At 39.6% G+C, this 9638-nt stretch overlaps 1 protein-coding gene across 8 annotated transcripts in view; it reads right to left on the reverse strand.

Moving 5' to 3' along the window:
• Positions 1-9485, reverse strand: part of fhip1aa (FHF complex subunit HOOK interacting protein 1Aa) — a 29345-nt gene extending 19860 nt beyond the window's left edge. For 3 of the 8 annotated variants that reach the window (XM_025908217.1, XM_005469843.3, XM_005469841.3), the window contains exon 1: positions 9222-9485. The gene's annotated coding sequence lies outside the window, so the exon portion shown is untranslated. Of the gene's footprint in view, positions 1-2129; positions 2235-9221 lie in introns of all 8 variants that reach the window. The other 5 variants (XM_013274120.3, XM_005469842.3, XM_013274121.3 and 2 more) reach the window with 3 other exon arrangements.
• Positions 9486-9638: the final 153 nt, after the last annotated feature.

Genomic DNA, 9638 nt, shown 5'->3' on the forward strand with positions numbered 1-9638 from the left:
GAAGATGAACAACAAGAGAAAAAAAAAACTATAGCCTATGGACAGCATGTCAAATTCATGTCCTTAAGAAAGAAACTGTAAAATATCCTGCAAAGACCTGACACAGAACCTGAGAGATGAACAGGGAGAAAAGGCAGGTATGCCCAATTACACAAGAACTTCACTGAGAATCAGTGACAACAGGTGTTCTCTATTAATGAATCCAAATGGATTTTTTGCATCAAATCTTCACCATTATATGCAGAGGTGGTCCAGAGAGAGGTACAGCAAAGAGTGTCTACAGCCATCTATAAAACACAGTGGAGGCTGTGTCATGGTTGGGACTGCGTTTCAGCAATTCCAATCCCATTGGCTCTGCTTTGGGAGTGCCTATCATCGCTAAGCAGCACATCAAACACATTACATTCGTGCAATTTAATTGCATGGTCAAATGTTTGTGCTTTTTGGAGTTATTTACCCACTAATTACATTTAAAGTAATGCAGTACGTTGCTTAATTACTCCCAGGAGAAAGTAATTCATATGATCTTTCCCTTAGTATTTAGGTATGAACACAAAGCCAACAGCACAAAGCAAGGATGAAAAAAAGCACAAAGAGACTTCAAAGCGATCGCCACAGTGAGTCTACTTTAGAAACATGAACAGGCAGAGATGGAGGCTGCAGCCTGACTGCTCATCACTGCCTTCGTCACCTGCTGAAGTTCAGGGTTTGGCTGCTGGGTTGAGATCAGCATTCCCTCAGTTTTATCATCACTCTAGGTTCTTGGCTAGCTTATTGTTAGGGTGCTATCTGTGCAGGTGCTTGCAAAGAGCCGAGGTTGTGTTAACAGCATAATAAGATTGTTTCTGTTCTGGATGCAGTTTGCACGTTGCCAAAGTGCTCTCATTCTTTTGTGTCCATATCCACGTTGCAGACTGTGCCACCAGTTACCTCTTCCTGCACAGGAAATGAAATCAGCTGATTGTAGCACAAGTGCAACTGGAATCAATAAGCAGGAGTAATATAAACAAGCAGACTAACAATTTCAAGGAATTTAACTACTGCCAAGCGGCTCTCTAGAAAAAATGGTTCTCTGTACTGGGGATCAGATTTTGATCCACCATGTGATACCATCTAATAGGCAAAGGGTTCATTTTTCAGTAGGCAAAGATCCCAAACACACTGTCAATGGAGTAAAAGCATATCTGGATTAATCAAAAAAAAAAAAATCCACAAAGAAACATTTTCATTGGTCTTCTTAGAGCAGAGTCTGGGCTCTCTCTGTGTATATTCTCCCCATGTCTGCGTGGGTTCTCTCTGGGTGCTCCACCTTCCTCCCACAGTTTGGTAAATTAGTGATTCTAAATTGAATGTAAGTGTGAATGGTGGTCCATGTCTGTTAACTCTGCGACAGACTGGCACCCTGTCCAGGTTGTACCTTAGCTCTATGACACTGGGATGGGCTTCAGCTGCCCGTGACCCTGAAATGCAGAATAAAACGGATGGATGGAGGGTGGTGGTGGCTCCAGACTTTTGCTCAGTTTCATTTCCTAGTAGTCGTCTGTATTTATTCCTGCAGATCTTAGATGTTCAACACACTGAAAACTAACGCCCACACTGAATTAAAAATGCTCAATTAAAAACTGAAAATGAATAAATAAAATCCAAAGCTGTGACAAAGCCAACATAAATGTCCCTGTTTCCCCCCCCCCACTAATTTCACAGACACAGTGCACCATTACTCAAAGCTCTGCGGGGTTACTTTACACTTGCTGTGCATCATTTCTAAAAATGGCTCTGGCAGCATTTAGGGCCTGCTGCAAATTCATGTCCTCTACATCAACAGAAAAATCGGTGCATGATTACGAACATGTTATTAGAAAACATTCAAGATCCCATTTTAACAACAGCATTGCATCACACCTCTGTCACAGTGCCAGCTGCAAATGGTTGCCCAAGTTTAAGTAATTACTTATTATCACGACACAGCGGCACACTAGACATCCATTATTTCTAAAGCTTAAAGAGCAGCACTCCAAAGGTAAACACAAAAAAGAGATCAGTTTCTGATGAATCAAAGGGAAATAAAGACACGGACTGATGGGAACAGATAGGATCAAACATGATGTAAAAATGAAAGAAATGTTCACCTCTAGGCCTTTTGTCATTTCTTCTTTTCTGATCTGGTTTCGGTATTGTCAGCCGACTGCAATCCCAGAAGGTTTCATACACAAAGGTGTGTCCTGTGCAAATACCTGAAAGACGGGACACACCTTTAACTCAGCGTAACGATCATATTTCTCGTTAAACAGGAGCTTTGATCAGCTGAGCATGAAAAAAAAAAATACAACTTATTATGCTTCTTTTCTAAACCTGCCTTTTATTAAAAGGTGCAGCGTTCAAAGGAGAGTGTCAATGCTTCCATCAATTTAAAGGTGCTGTTTAAAGCGGAGAAACTCGCAGCAACCATAGCAACCCAGAGACCAACAGGCCCATTAAAGTGATAGCAGCTGCTGAAATATTTAGAGCTATAGGTGAAACTGCTAAAGGCTTAGCCTCTACAGGTAATGTAGTGTCTGGTCTGAGTGTTTATACTCCTCACTAATCCAATCAGCAGCACAGCAGGGAGGAAGAAAAGCCATTATTTTTATGCAGATGCTGACCACCGTGCCAGTTCATCATCTTAACAGGAGTCAGACTAAAGTAAAGCTTAAATTACATATTATTATTACAATTTTTATGTTCATTTCAGTCGTTGTTAGACATAAAAGATAAAAAGTGAAAGGAGCAGCTGTAACTAGCTTAAGTTTAACAGAGGCACAAGTAGCATCTCAAACCACCCAATAATACCTCATTTGGAAATCAGCACATACCAATAACAAAGGTATAAAATATCTAACGAGCAACAAAACATTTCTGTGAAAATATCTAACCAGCCAAAACGAAATTTCAACATGATTAGGTGATTAGTGCACAAATATTTCACCCCTAAAATTACATGTGTGTGAATTCTGTCAGATGTAAACACTACAGGCCAGATATGATTCATTTAGCATTTGCTAATGTTAAATTAGCTTAGCTGCAACATTCCACTCTACAGTTTTTCTAAATGTTAATTTAATATAGTATAATATAGTACTTGTAGCAGTACTATATTGCAGTAAAAGAGTTCCCTATCCAAATAATACTTCTGTTCCTTTGACTAAAATGAACAGTGCTTAGAAGCTATTGAGAAAAGTGGACAGATAGCATGCTAACACTTTTGTAAAAAGCTATCTTTCTTCAAACAAAAACATTTTTATATCATGTATATGTTGCTTCATTCACTGAAATGCTGTTTCTTAGGCCACTATGTGTTCAGTAATGACTGTAACTAGCTTATGTAAGCAGATAACTTTGCTCCATGCCTGTGGATTTTCACATGCACACGACGGCTAATGGCTTGATTTGCCATTATTTGCAAAATGATTCATCAACGTGCCCAAAGGCAGATTCTCAGTTTAGCTTGAAGGAAGCAAAAGGAGGAGAGGAAAGGAAAAGAAGAAAAAAAATCAATATTAAACATAAAGCCTGAAAGAAAAAATATATACACCACTTAAAATAACCAAGCTCTTTATACAAAGGGGATAAAACTAAGAGAGACTGACCAGAACACACAGAAACCAACTTTTAATCAAAGTTATCCAATGTCTTGTGACTCTCTTAGTCTACTCTTAAGCGATAAAGTTTGAAAAAGCTTTTTACATCAGAGGTAGATAAGTTCCTGCCGCTGATATGAAGCATGAAGTCATCCTTTACCTGAATGTGGACAAGTCAATGCAAGTGTGTTCACTGAATTTTCACCATTCAGCATTTGAGGCGTGAATGTTATTCACGGTCACGCCTAACTGAGATACAGTTCAGTCAATTTTAACTCATTTAGGTGTTGGTAGAAATATAGATACAGCAATATGTTACAGCTTCTAACTTCAATACATCTTAAAATGTTTCTCAAAACATGAAAACACATTATGATTTTTTTAATTATCCCAATTAATAATTCAAAATTGGGGTGCTAATTCATTAGATTTACACAAATATTATAATTACTTTAAATGACATAATGGGACTCAGCTAGTCCACAGGGAAGCCAGTAGAGACTTCATTCTGCTTTTTGCTTTTTTTATGAGCATTTTATTTCTGCTTCTTCTGAACAAACGCTGTGATTTGTCGTAGACGATGATGCAGTGTACTGAGTCTTGCTACACTGATACCATTGTTACTGTGGGAAACAATAACAATAGAGCAACATGATACAATCATGTAGACTTGATAATACCATATTCTGAGTTACACTCAAAAACTCTTACAGATTAAAGTCTAACAATATTGTGTCAGACTCTGTAGAAAAAAAATTAAAATAAAATCTTAGTTTAATGTTAGCATGCTAACGGTAATTTTTGTCCAACACATAAATCGCGTTTATAAATCTCAGTGTTAGCATTTGCTAGCTTACTTACGAGGTTCTGGAAGTGTTTCCTAACAGTATCCTTGTTTCACATTAGCAGTTTAATTGTGTAGCTTTAATTATTTAAGCTTTGTTTATGAGAATTTTTGCGTATTCTGTTAGTTCTCTTTATAGAACGGTAAATAGACTGGCTTTTATATAGCCCTGTGTAATTAAAGGTCCCAAATTTATAGAAATGCTACAAAAAGCATGCCCTTTCTACCTTCCTTTTTTCCTTTCTTTTTTTCCCTTCCTCCGACCTTCACAAGTTAAATTACCGCATTGCACGTGTGCCGGTGACATCATTCCTTCATTCATGTTGGCAGGGGAGACTTTAGCCTGTCCTCACGCTACAATAGGGGACTGTCAGCGATAAGAGTGCATTTTGTGTGGGCATATCCTATCTCTGCTCTCCTCCTGCTTCCTCTGGAGCTCGTTTGCATCGCATCTCCCTTGCTGATAAAACAGACATGTTTGCATGTGGGATGGAAGAAGGAAGAAGATACGAGGCTTCTTGTGAAGTTCAGAGATGTTTATCAGATAGATGAGAGAGAGCTACAGCACCAAACTGACATAATTAACTAAGAGGATGAAAAGTTTTTGTAAAAAAAAAAAAAAAAAAAAGGGAGCTTATGCAAATAAATAAATAATTCACAGCTAGCAGCAGAACTTTTCTTTTTAATTTTCAGTCTTGTAGACTTGACTTTTCTTTTCCTTACAAACACATTCAGTCAAAGAAAAAAAAATTTAGCCTTAAAGCACCCGAACACTCGTCCTATACAATATTTTTTTTGTTTGCACATAATTTTCAAAGCAAAACAGATGCAAAACAAAACAGTATACCCTGGGAACTGTTTATCAGAGTAGTAAATACTAACCTCTACACCTGCACAATAACTCTCGTTTCACAACACAGTCACGACACTACACAGTCTGTTGGAGTTCTCCCAGGAGAATTAGGCCTAGCCAACAAACAGGACCATACTGCATAAATTACCAACAATGACCATAATTGAAGTAGTTGAAGTCAGTTTTGTGATGAGGATACATCAGACTAAGAGGGAGTTGAGGATTAAAATTTTTGGACACAGGAGTAATATTGGAAATAAAGATCAGAGATCCTGTTTAGCCAGGCATGGCATTTATGGCATTTATGGTCTACGGTTCATAGGAACTGAAGCGAAGCCATCAAATGAAAGAAGTGGCGATGAGGTTGTAAACTTGTTCAAAGGGATGCCTGTTGGATATATCATTTAAAAACTGGTGGATTAAATGAATAATTGCTGTTGTCTTGATTTTTATGTTTTATACATGTGGTACACAAACTTACTCAATTTATATTTCTCAACCCTGATTCTTATATGTGTATATAACTGATTTATGTGTTTTGTATGGGTTCCTCCCTCACCCAACTCCCAAACAAAAACAGGCTCAGATTAACTGCTGCCATTGCTGATCTGTTTAGTATATTTGTCACCTCTTGGGGTCTGCGTCGGGACACGAGAGGGGAAGGTGGAGCTAATCCCAACCACGGGACAGCTGAGCTGGCTTGTTTATGGAGGGCAAAGTGGGAAAACACACAGAATCACCTACTGATGTGTTTAGATTTCTCACAGCTTTATGTCTTGTCAAGTATTTTCAGACTGAGTAACAACAGATAGGCACAGATAAGTAAGGTAAAGCAAATGAAAAACTTGTGACCTGAAGCTGTGCATGTAAATCACATCAGCATGACCAGTATTCAGTGTCTAGCATGCTGCAGTAGATCCTGTGTGTGTGTAAAGGCCCTGGAAGCAGGTCTGAGCATTGATCTTAGCCAAACACATTGTTGGACTGCTTGAGCTCCCCCTCTGAACATCAGCAGTAATCGTACAGATGACTGATTAACTGTACATTCCTCTCATGCCTCAGAAACTGCTCTCAACTCTTCATAAGGTTTAAACTTCACTTGCACTCTTGCTGCATGTTTAATCCACTCCTGCTTAAAAGGATGTGAGAGAGGAGAGAGAGAAAGTAGGAAGCAGGCCCACCACAGCTCATAAGCACTTATGAATAACAGACAGTAGACTGCGTTAAACAAGAGAGTCTGTGAAACTGCCTTGAATTACAGAAGTTTTGCTAAACTTTAAAATTACCTGACGCCATAACAACCTCACATTTTTACATCCTTTGCAGTTGAGGCATTTCAAAAACAAGCCTGAGCAGATACTGCAGACCAGGCAGGTCAAACTCATTTTACATCACATCACACGTGCAGCCCACTTTGACCTCTGTGGGCTGCATGTGTGCCAGACCAGTAAAACTCCCCTTTCTGCCAGCGTAAAGAAGTTTAACAACACATCGAGTCCCTCAAGTATCTTAATATAAGAGCAAAGAAGTGTAGTTTCAACATTGCATAGAAAATACTGTTAAAAATACAAAATCTATGCCCTCCTTTAAAATTTGCAAAACCATCCAGTGGGACCATCTTGTGATTGGCAAATCACTACAGTATGAGCTCCTCTGTTTCCTACTCAGATCCACACCCGACTCATGACGTCTGGTTTCGAAAAGGCAAGATTGCAACATCCAAAATGCTCAGCACAAGGCTTCATCGCCAGCTGGCATCACAGTGGTTCCATCCATTTTTTTGTTTTTGTTTTTAAATGAACAGTTCTCACTGAATATCTCTATAGAGACTATACTGCAGAGAAGCCCCGATATGCTTAAATGCCATCCATGCACAGAGGTCCAGCTGTGACCAGAGGAGTGTGGTTTTAGGTCACTGCTTGTGTGCTGGGATGCCTTTAAACTGGATCCACATGAAGAGCACTTTGAAGACCAGTTCAGCCACCACAGTAGCCACATCTGACGATGACATGCAGATGTCTGAAGAGGACACTTGTCCTCAAAATAAAGATCAAGCAGTTTGCCAGAACCCAAGCGTGGCATTTCAGTCACGTGATAACACCGTTTACTGTGCGAAGGACGCGTGAGTGACCTCAATTCGTCATATCTGAAGTGATAAAAAGTGAACCAATGATAACAGGACAAACACCATTGCCTAAAACACCAAGTGCACAAATACATTTATATTTTTTAAGTACCTTATGTTCACACGCACGCAACACTTAGGGAGAAAATTTACTTGTATACTGTAGCAGTCAAACAATTAGTTGATTGAGCAGTTCACATACTGACAATAAATGATTTTGTCTTTTATCTACAATTTTTTTGACAGCTGTTTAATTGTTTTCAGTGACTATGAGCTAAATATATAAAGATACTGGCACTCTCAGTGCCCAAGGCAATGTTTATGCAAAGTTTCATCAAGATTAGTTCACTCATCTAGGAGGAGATAGAGAACATACGTAGACTATGATGACTATTTGTATTCCTCATTCTATTCTCCAGTAGTAAAAACGTGTAATTATATATAATCTAGACTATTTTTAAATTAGGAAAAACATTAAAACGTGGATCATAGACTTCTCCTCTTCATTTTACTGAACCTCTTACATGGATGTGGACAGATAAATGACTACCTACCGATTCCAAATTTTAAACATACGTTTTTTTAAAAGCTATCTGGCAGCTGTATGCGTTATTGATTATCAAAATTAGGCTCATTTTAATTTGCACAAACACAGGCTGGACTTAGAGCAAGCTGCACGGCTTTCCATTTACACCTATTAGTGTGGCTTATGGGATTAAACATGCATAATCGGCTGTTTTGCAGCTCCATGCATTTTGTCCGGTCAAAAATTCCTTTAAAAAAATGTCTCCTTTGGTAGTAAAGGCTGCCGACCTCTGATCCAAAACATTTCAACACACAAGTGAGAAAACCATGACTTTGGTTGAAAGTTGTAGTGAATCCCTTAAAGGTCAGATCAAGAGATCTAGTCTCGCTGTCACGTTGTTTCAAATATTTATTAATGATTTGATATGCTGCACTAAAATATGGTGACCTCTACTTTGAGATAAAACGTCAACTAATAAACTACAGAGGTTATAGCAACTCATGACCGCCATCTCTTCATTGCCTAAATCGACGCTCAGAAGCTCAGTTTGCATCAGGTGACTGTGGAGAAAACCAAAAAGAAAACAGTGATTTGAGGGTAGAATAGGACCCCTGCACAGGAATGACACACATGAAATATTCATGATGTTTGCAGGTAACTCAACACCCGCACACTGCGTCCTGCCTGGGAGTGGATACCTGAGTTCAAAGCTCAGAAAAGAGCAGGCTGAAAGGCGATAGAGAGCAGGTATCTGCTGCTCTATAAAATAACGTTTATAACAATGACAATAACAGCAGCAGCACGTGGATACAATATTTCTCTCGTCCTGAAGATTCTGCGTCATTATGCAACCAGATCCGCGAACATTTTTATGTAGCATTGGCTGTTTTTTTTATTGGTGTACTGAACTAAGATTAGACATAGGGTGGGTCTACTTTGCTTTCTACGGTCGGGCAGAAGAAGTCAAAGAGGAAACGAGGCAAAACAGAGTTTAGGTTTTCACTTCTCTAACGTCACAGGGATGCAAACTTGTCGCCATGATCCTGGGTATCCCCCCAGGTTAACCCAACAGAAAACACCCCGCAGTTTGGAGATACCCAACCCTTCCACCCGCCTACCCACCCGCACATGTTAGTCACAGAGTCTGGAGCTGTAAAAACAAGCAAGCAAAACTTAACATGCAAGTCAAACTACTACTGCTACAAATCAGACCAAGTGTTGCCCGCCGAGCTGGCCTTTCGCGTCTTTTTTCTTACCGTCGGACTCGTAAAGATCCCCACCTTGGATAAGAGGGCACAGAGTGACGATCAGCAGCAGGTTTCCAACCACAGACACGCACTCGCTCTCTGAGCCCTCCGCAATAAATGTCCGCGTTTTCCACAGCTCCACAACGTCCCACTTTAGAAATAGTACACGGAGACAGCCTAAACGTAACCCAGATCCTTAACCTGGTCCGCGGCGCACACAGTGGAGGTGAGCCCACACTGATCCTCTACACTTCTGCTCGCTCCTCCCACAACACCAAGTGGTCATTTCCACTGAAGAGGTGTTTCTCATTTTTATAATACCTTTTGGGAAATAACCACGTGACGATACGATGCGAAAAGCACCCTGTAAATTCTGTAAATCAGGGAGCCATAGTTGTAGTCTGTAAATTAATGGTGTCAGATGTA

The sequence above is a fragment of the Oreochromis niloticus genome, linkage group LG6 (genome assembly GCF_001858045.2).
Source record: "Oreochromis niloticus isolate F11D_XX linkage group LG6, O_niloticus_UMD_NMBU, whole genome shotgun sequence".
Taxonomy (NCBI): domain Eukaryota; kingdom Metazoa; phylum Chordata; class Actinopteri; order Cichliformes; family Cichlidae; genus Oreochromis; species Oreochromis niloticus.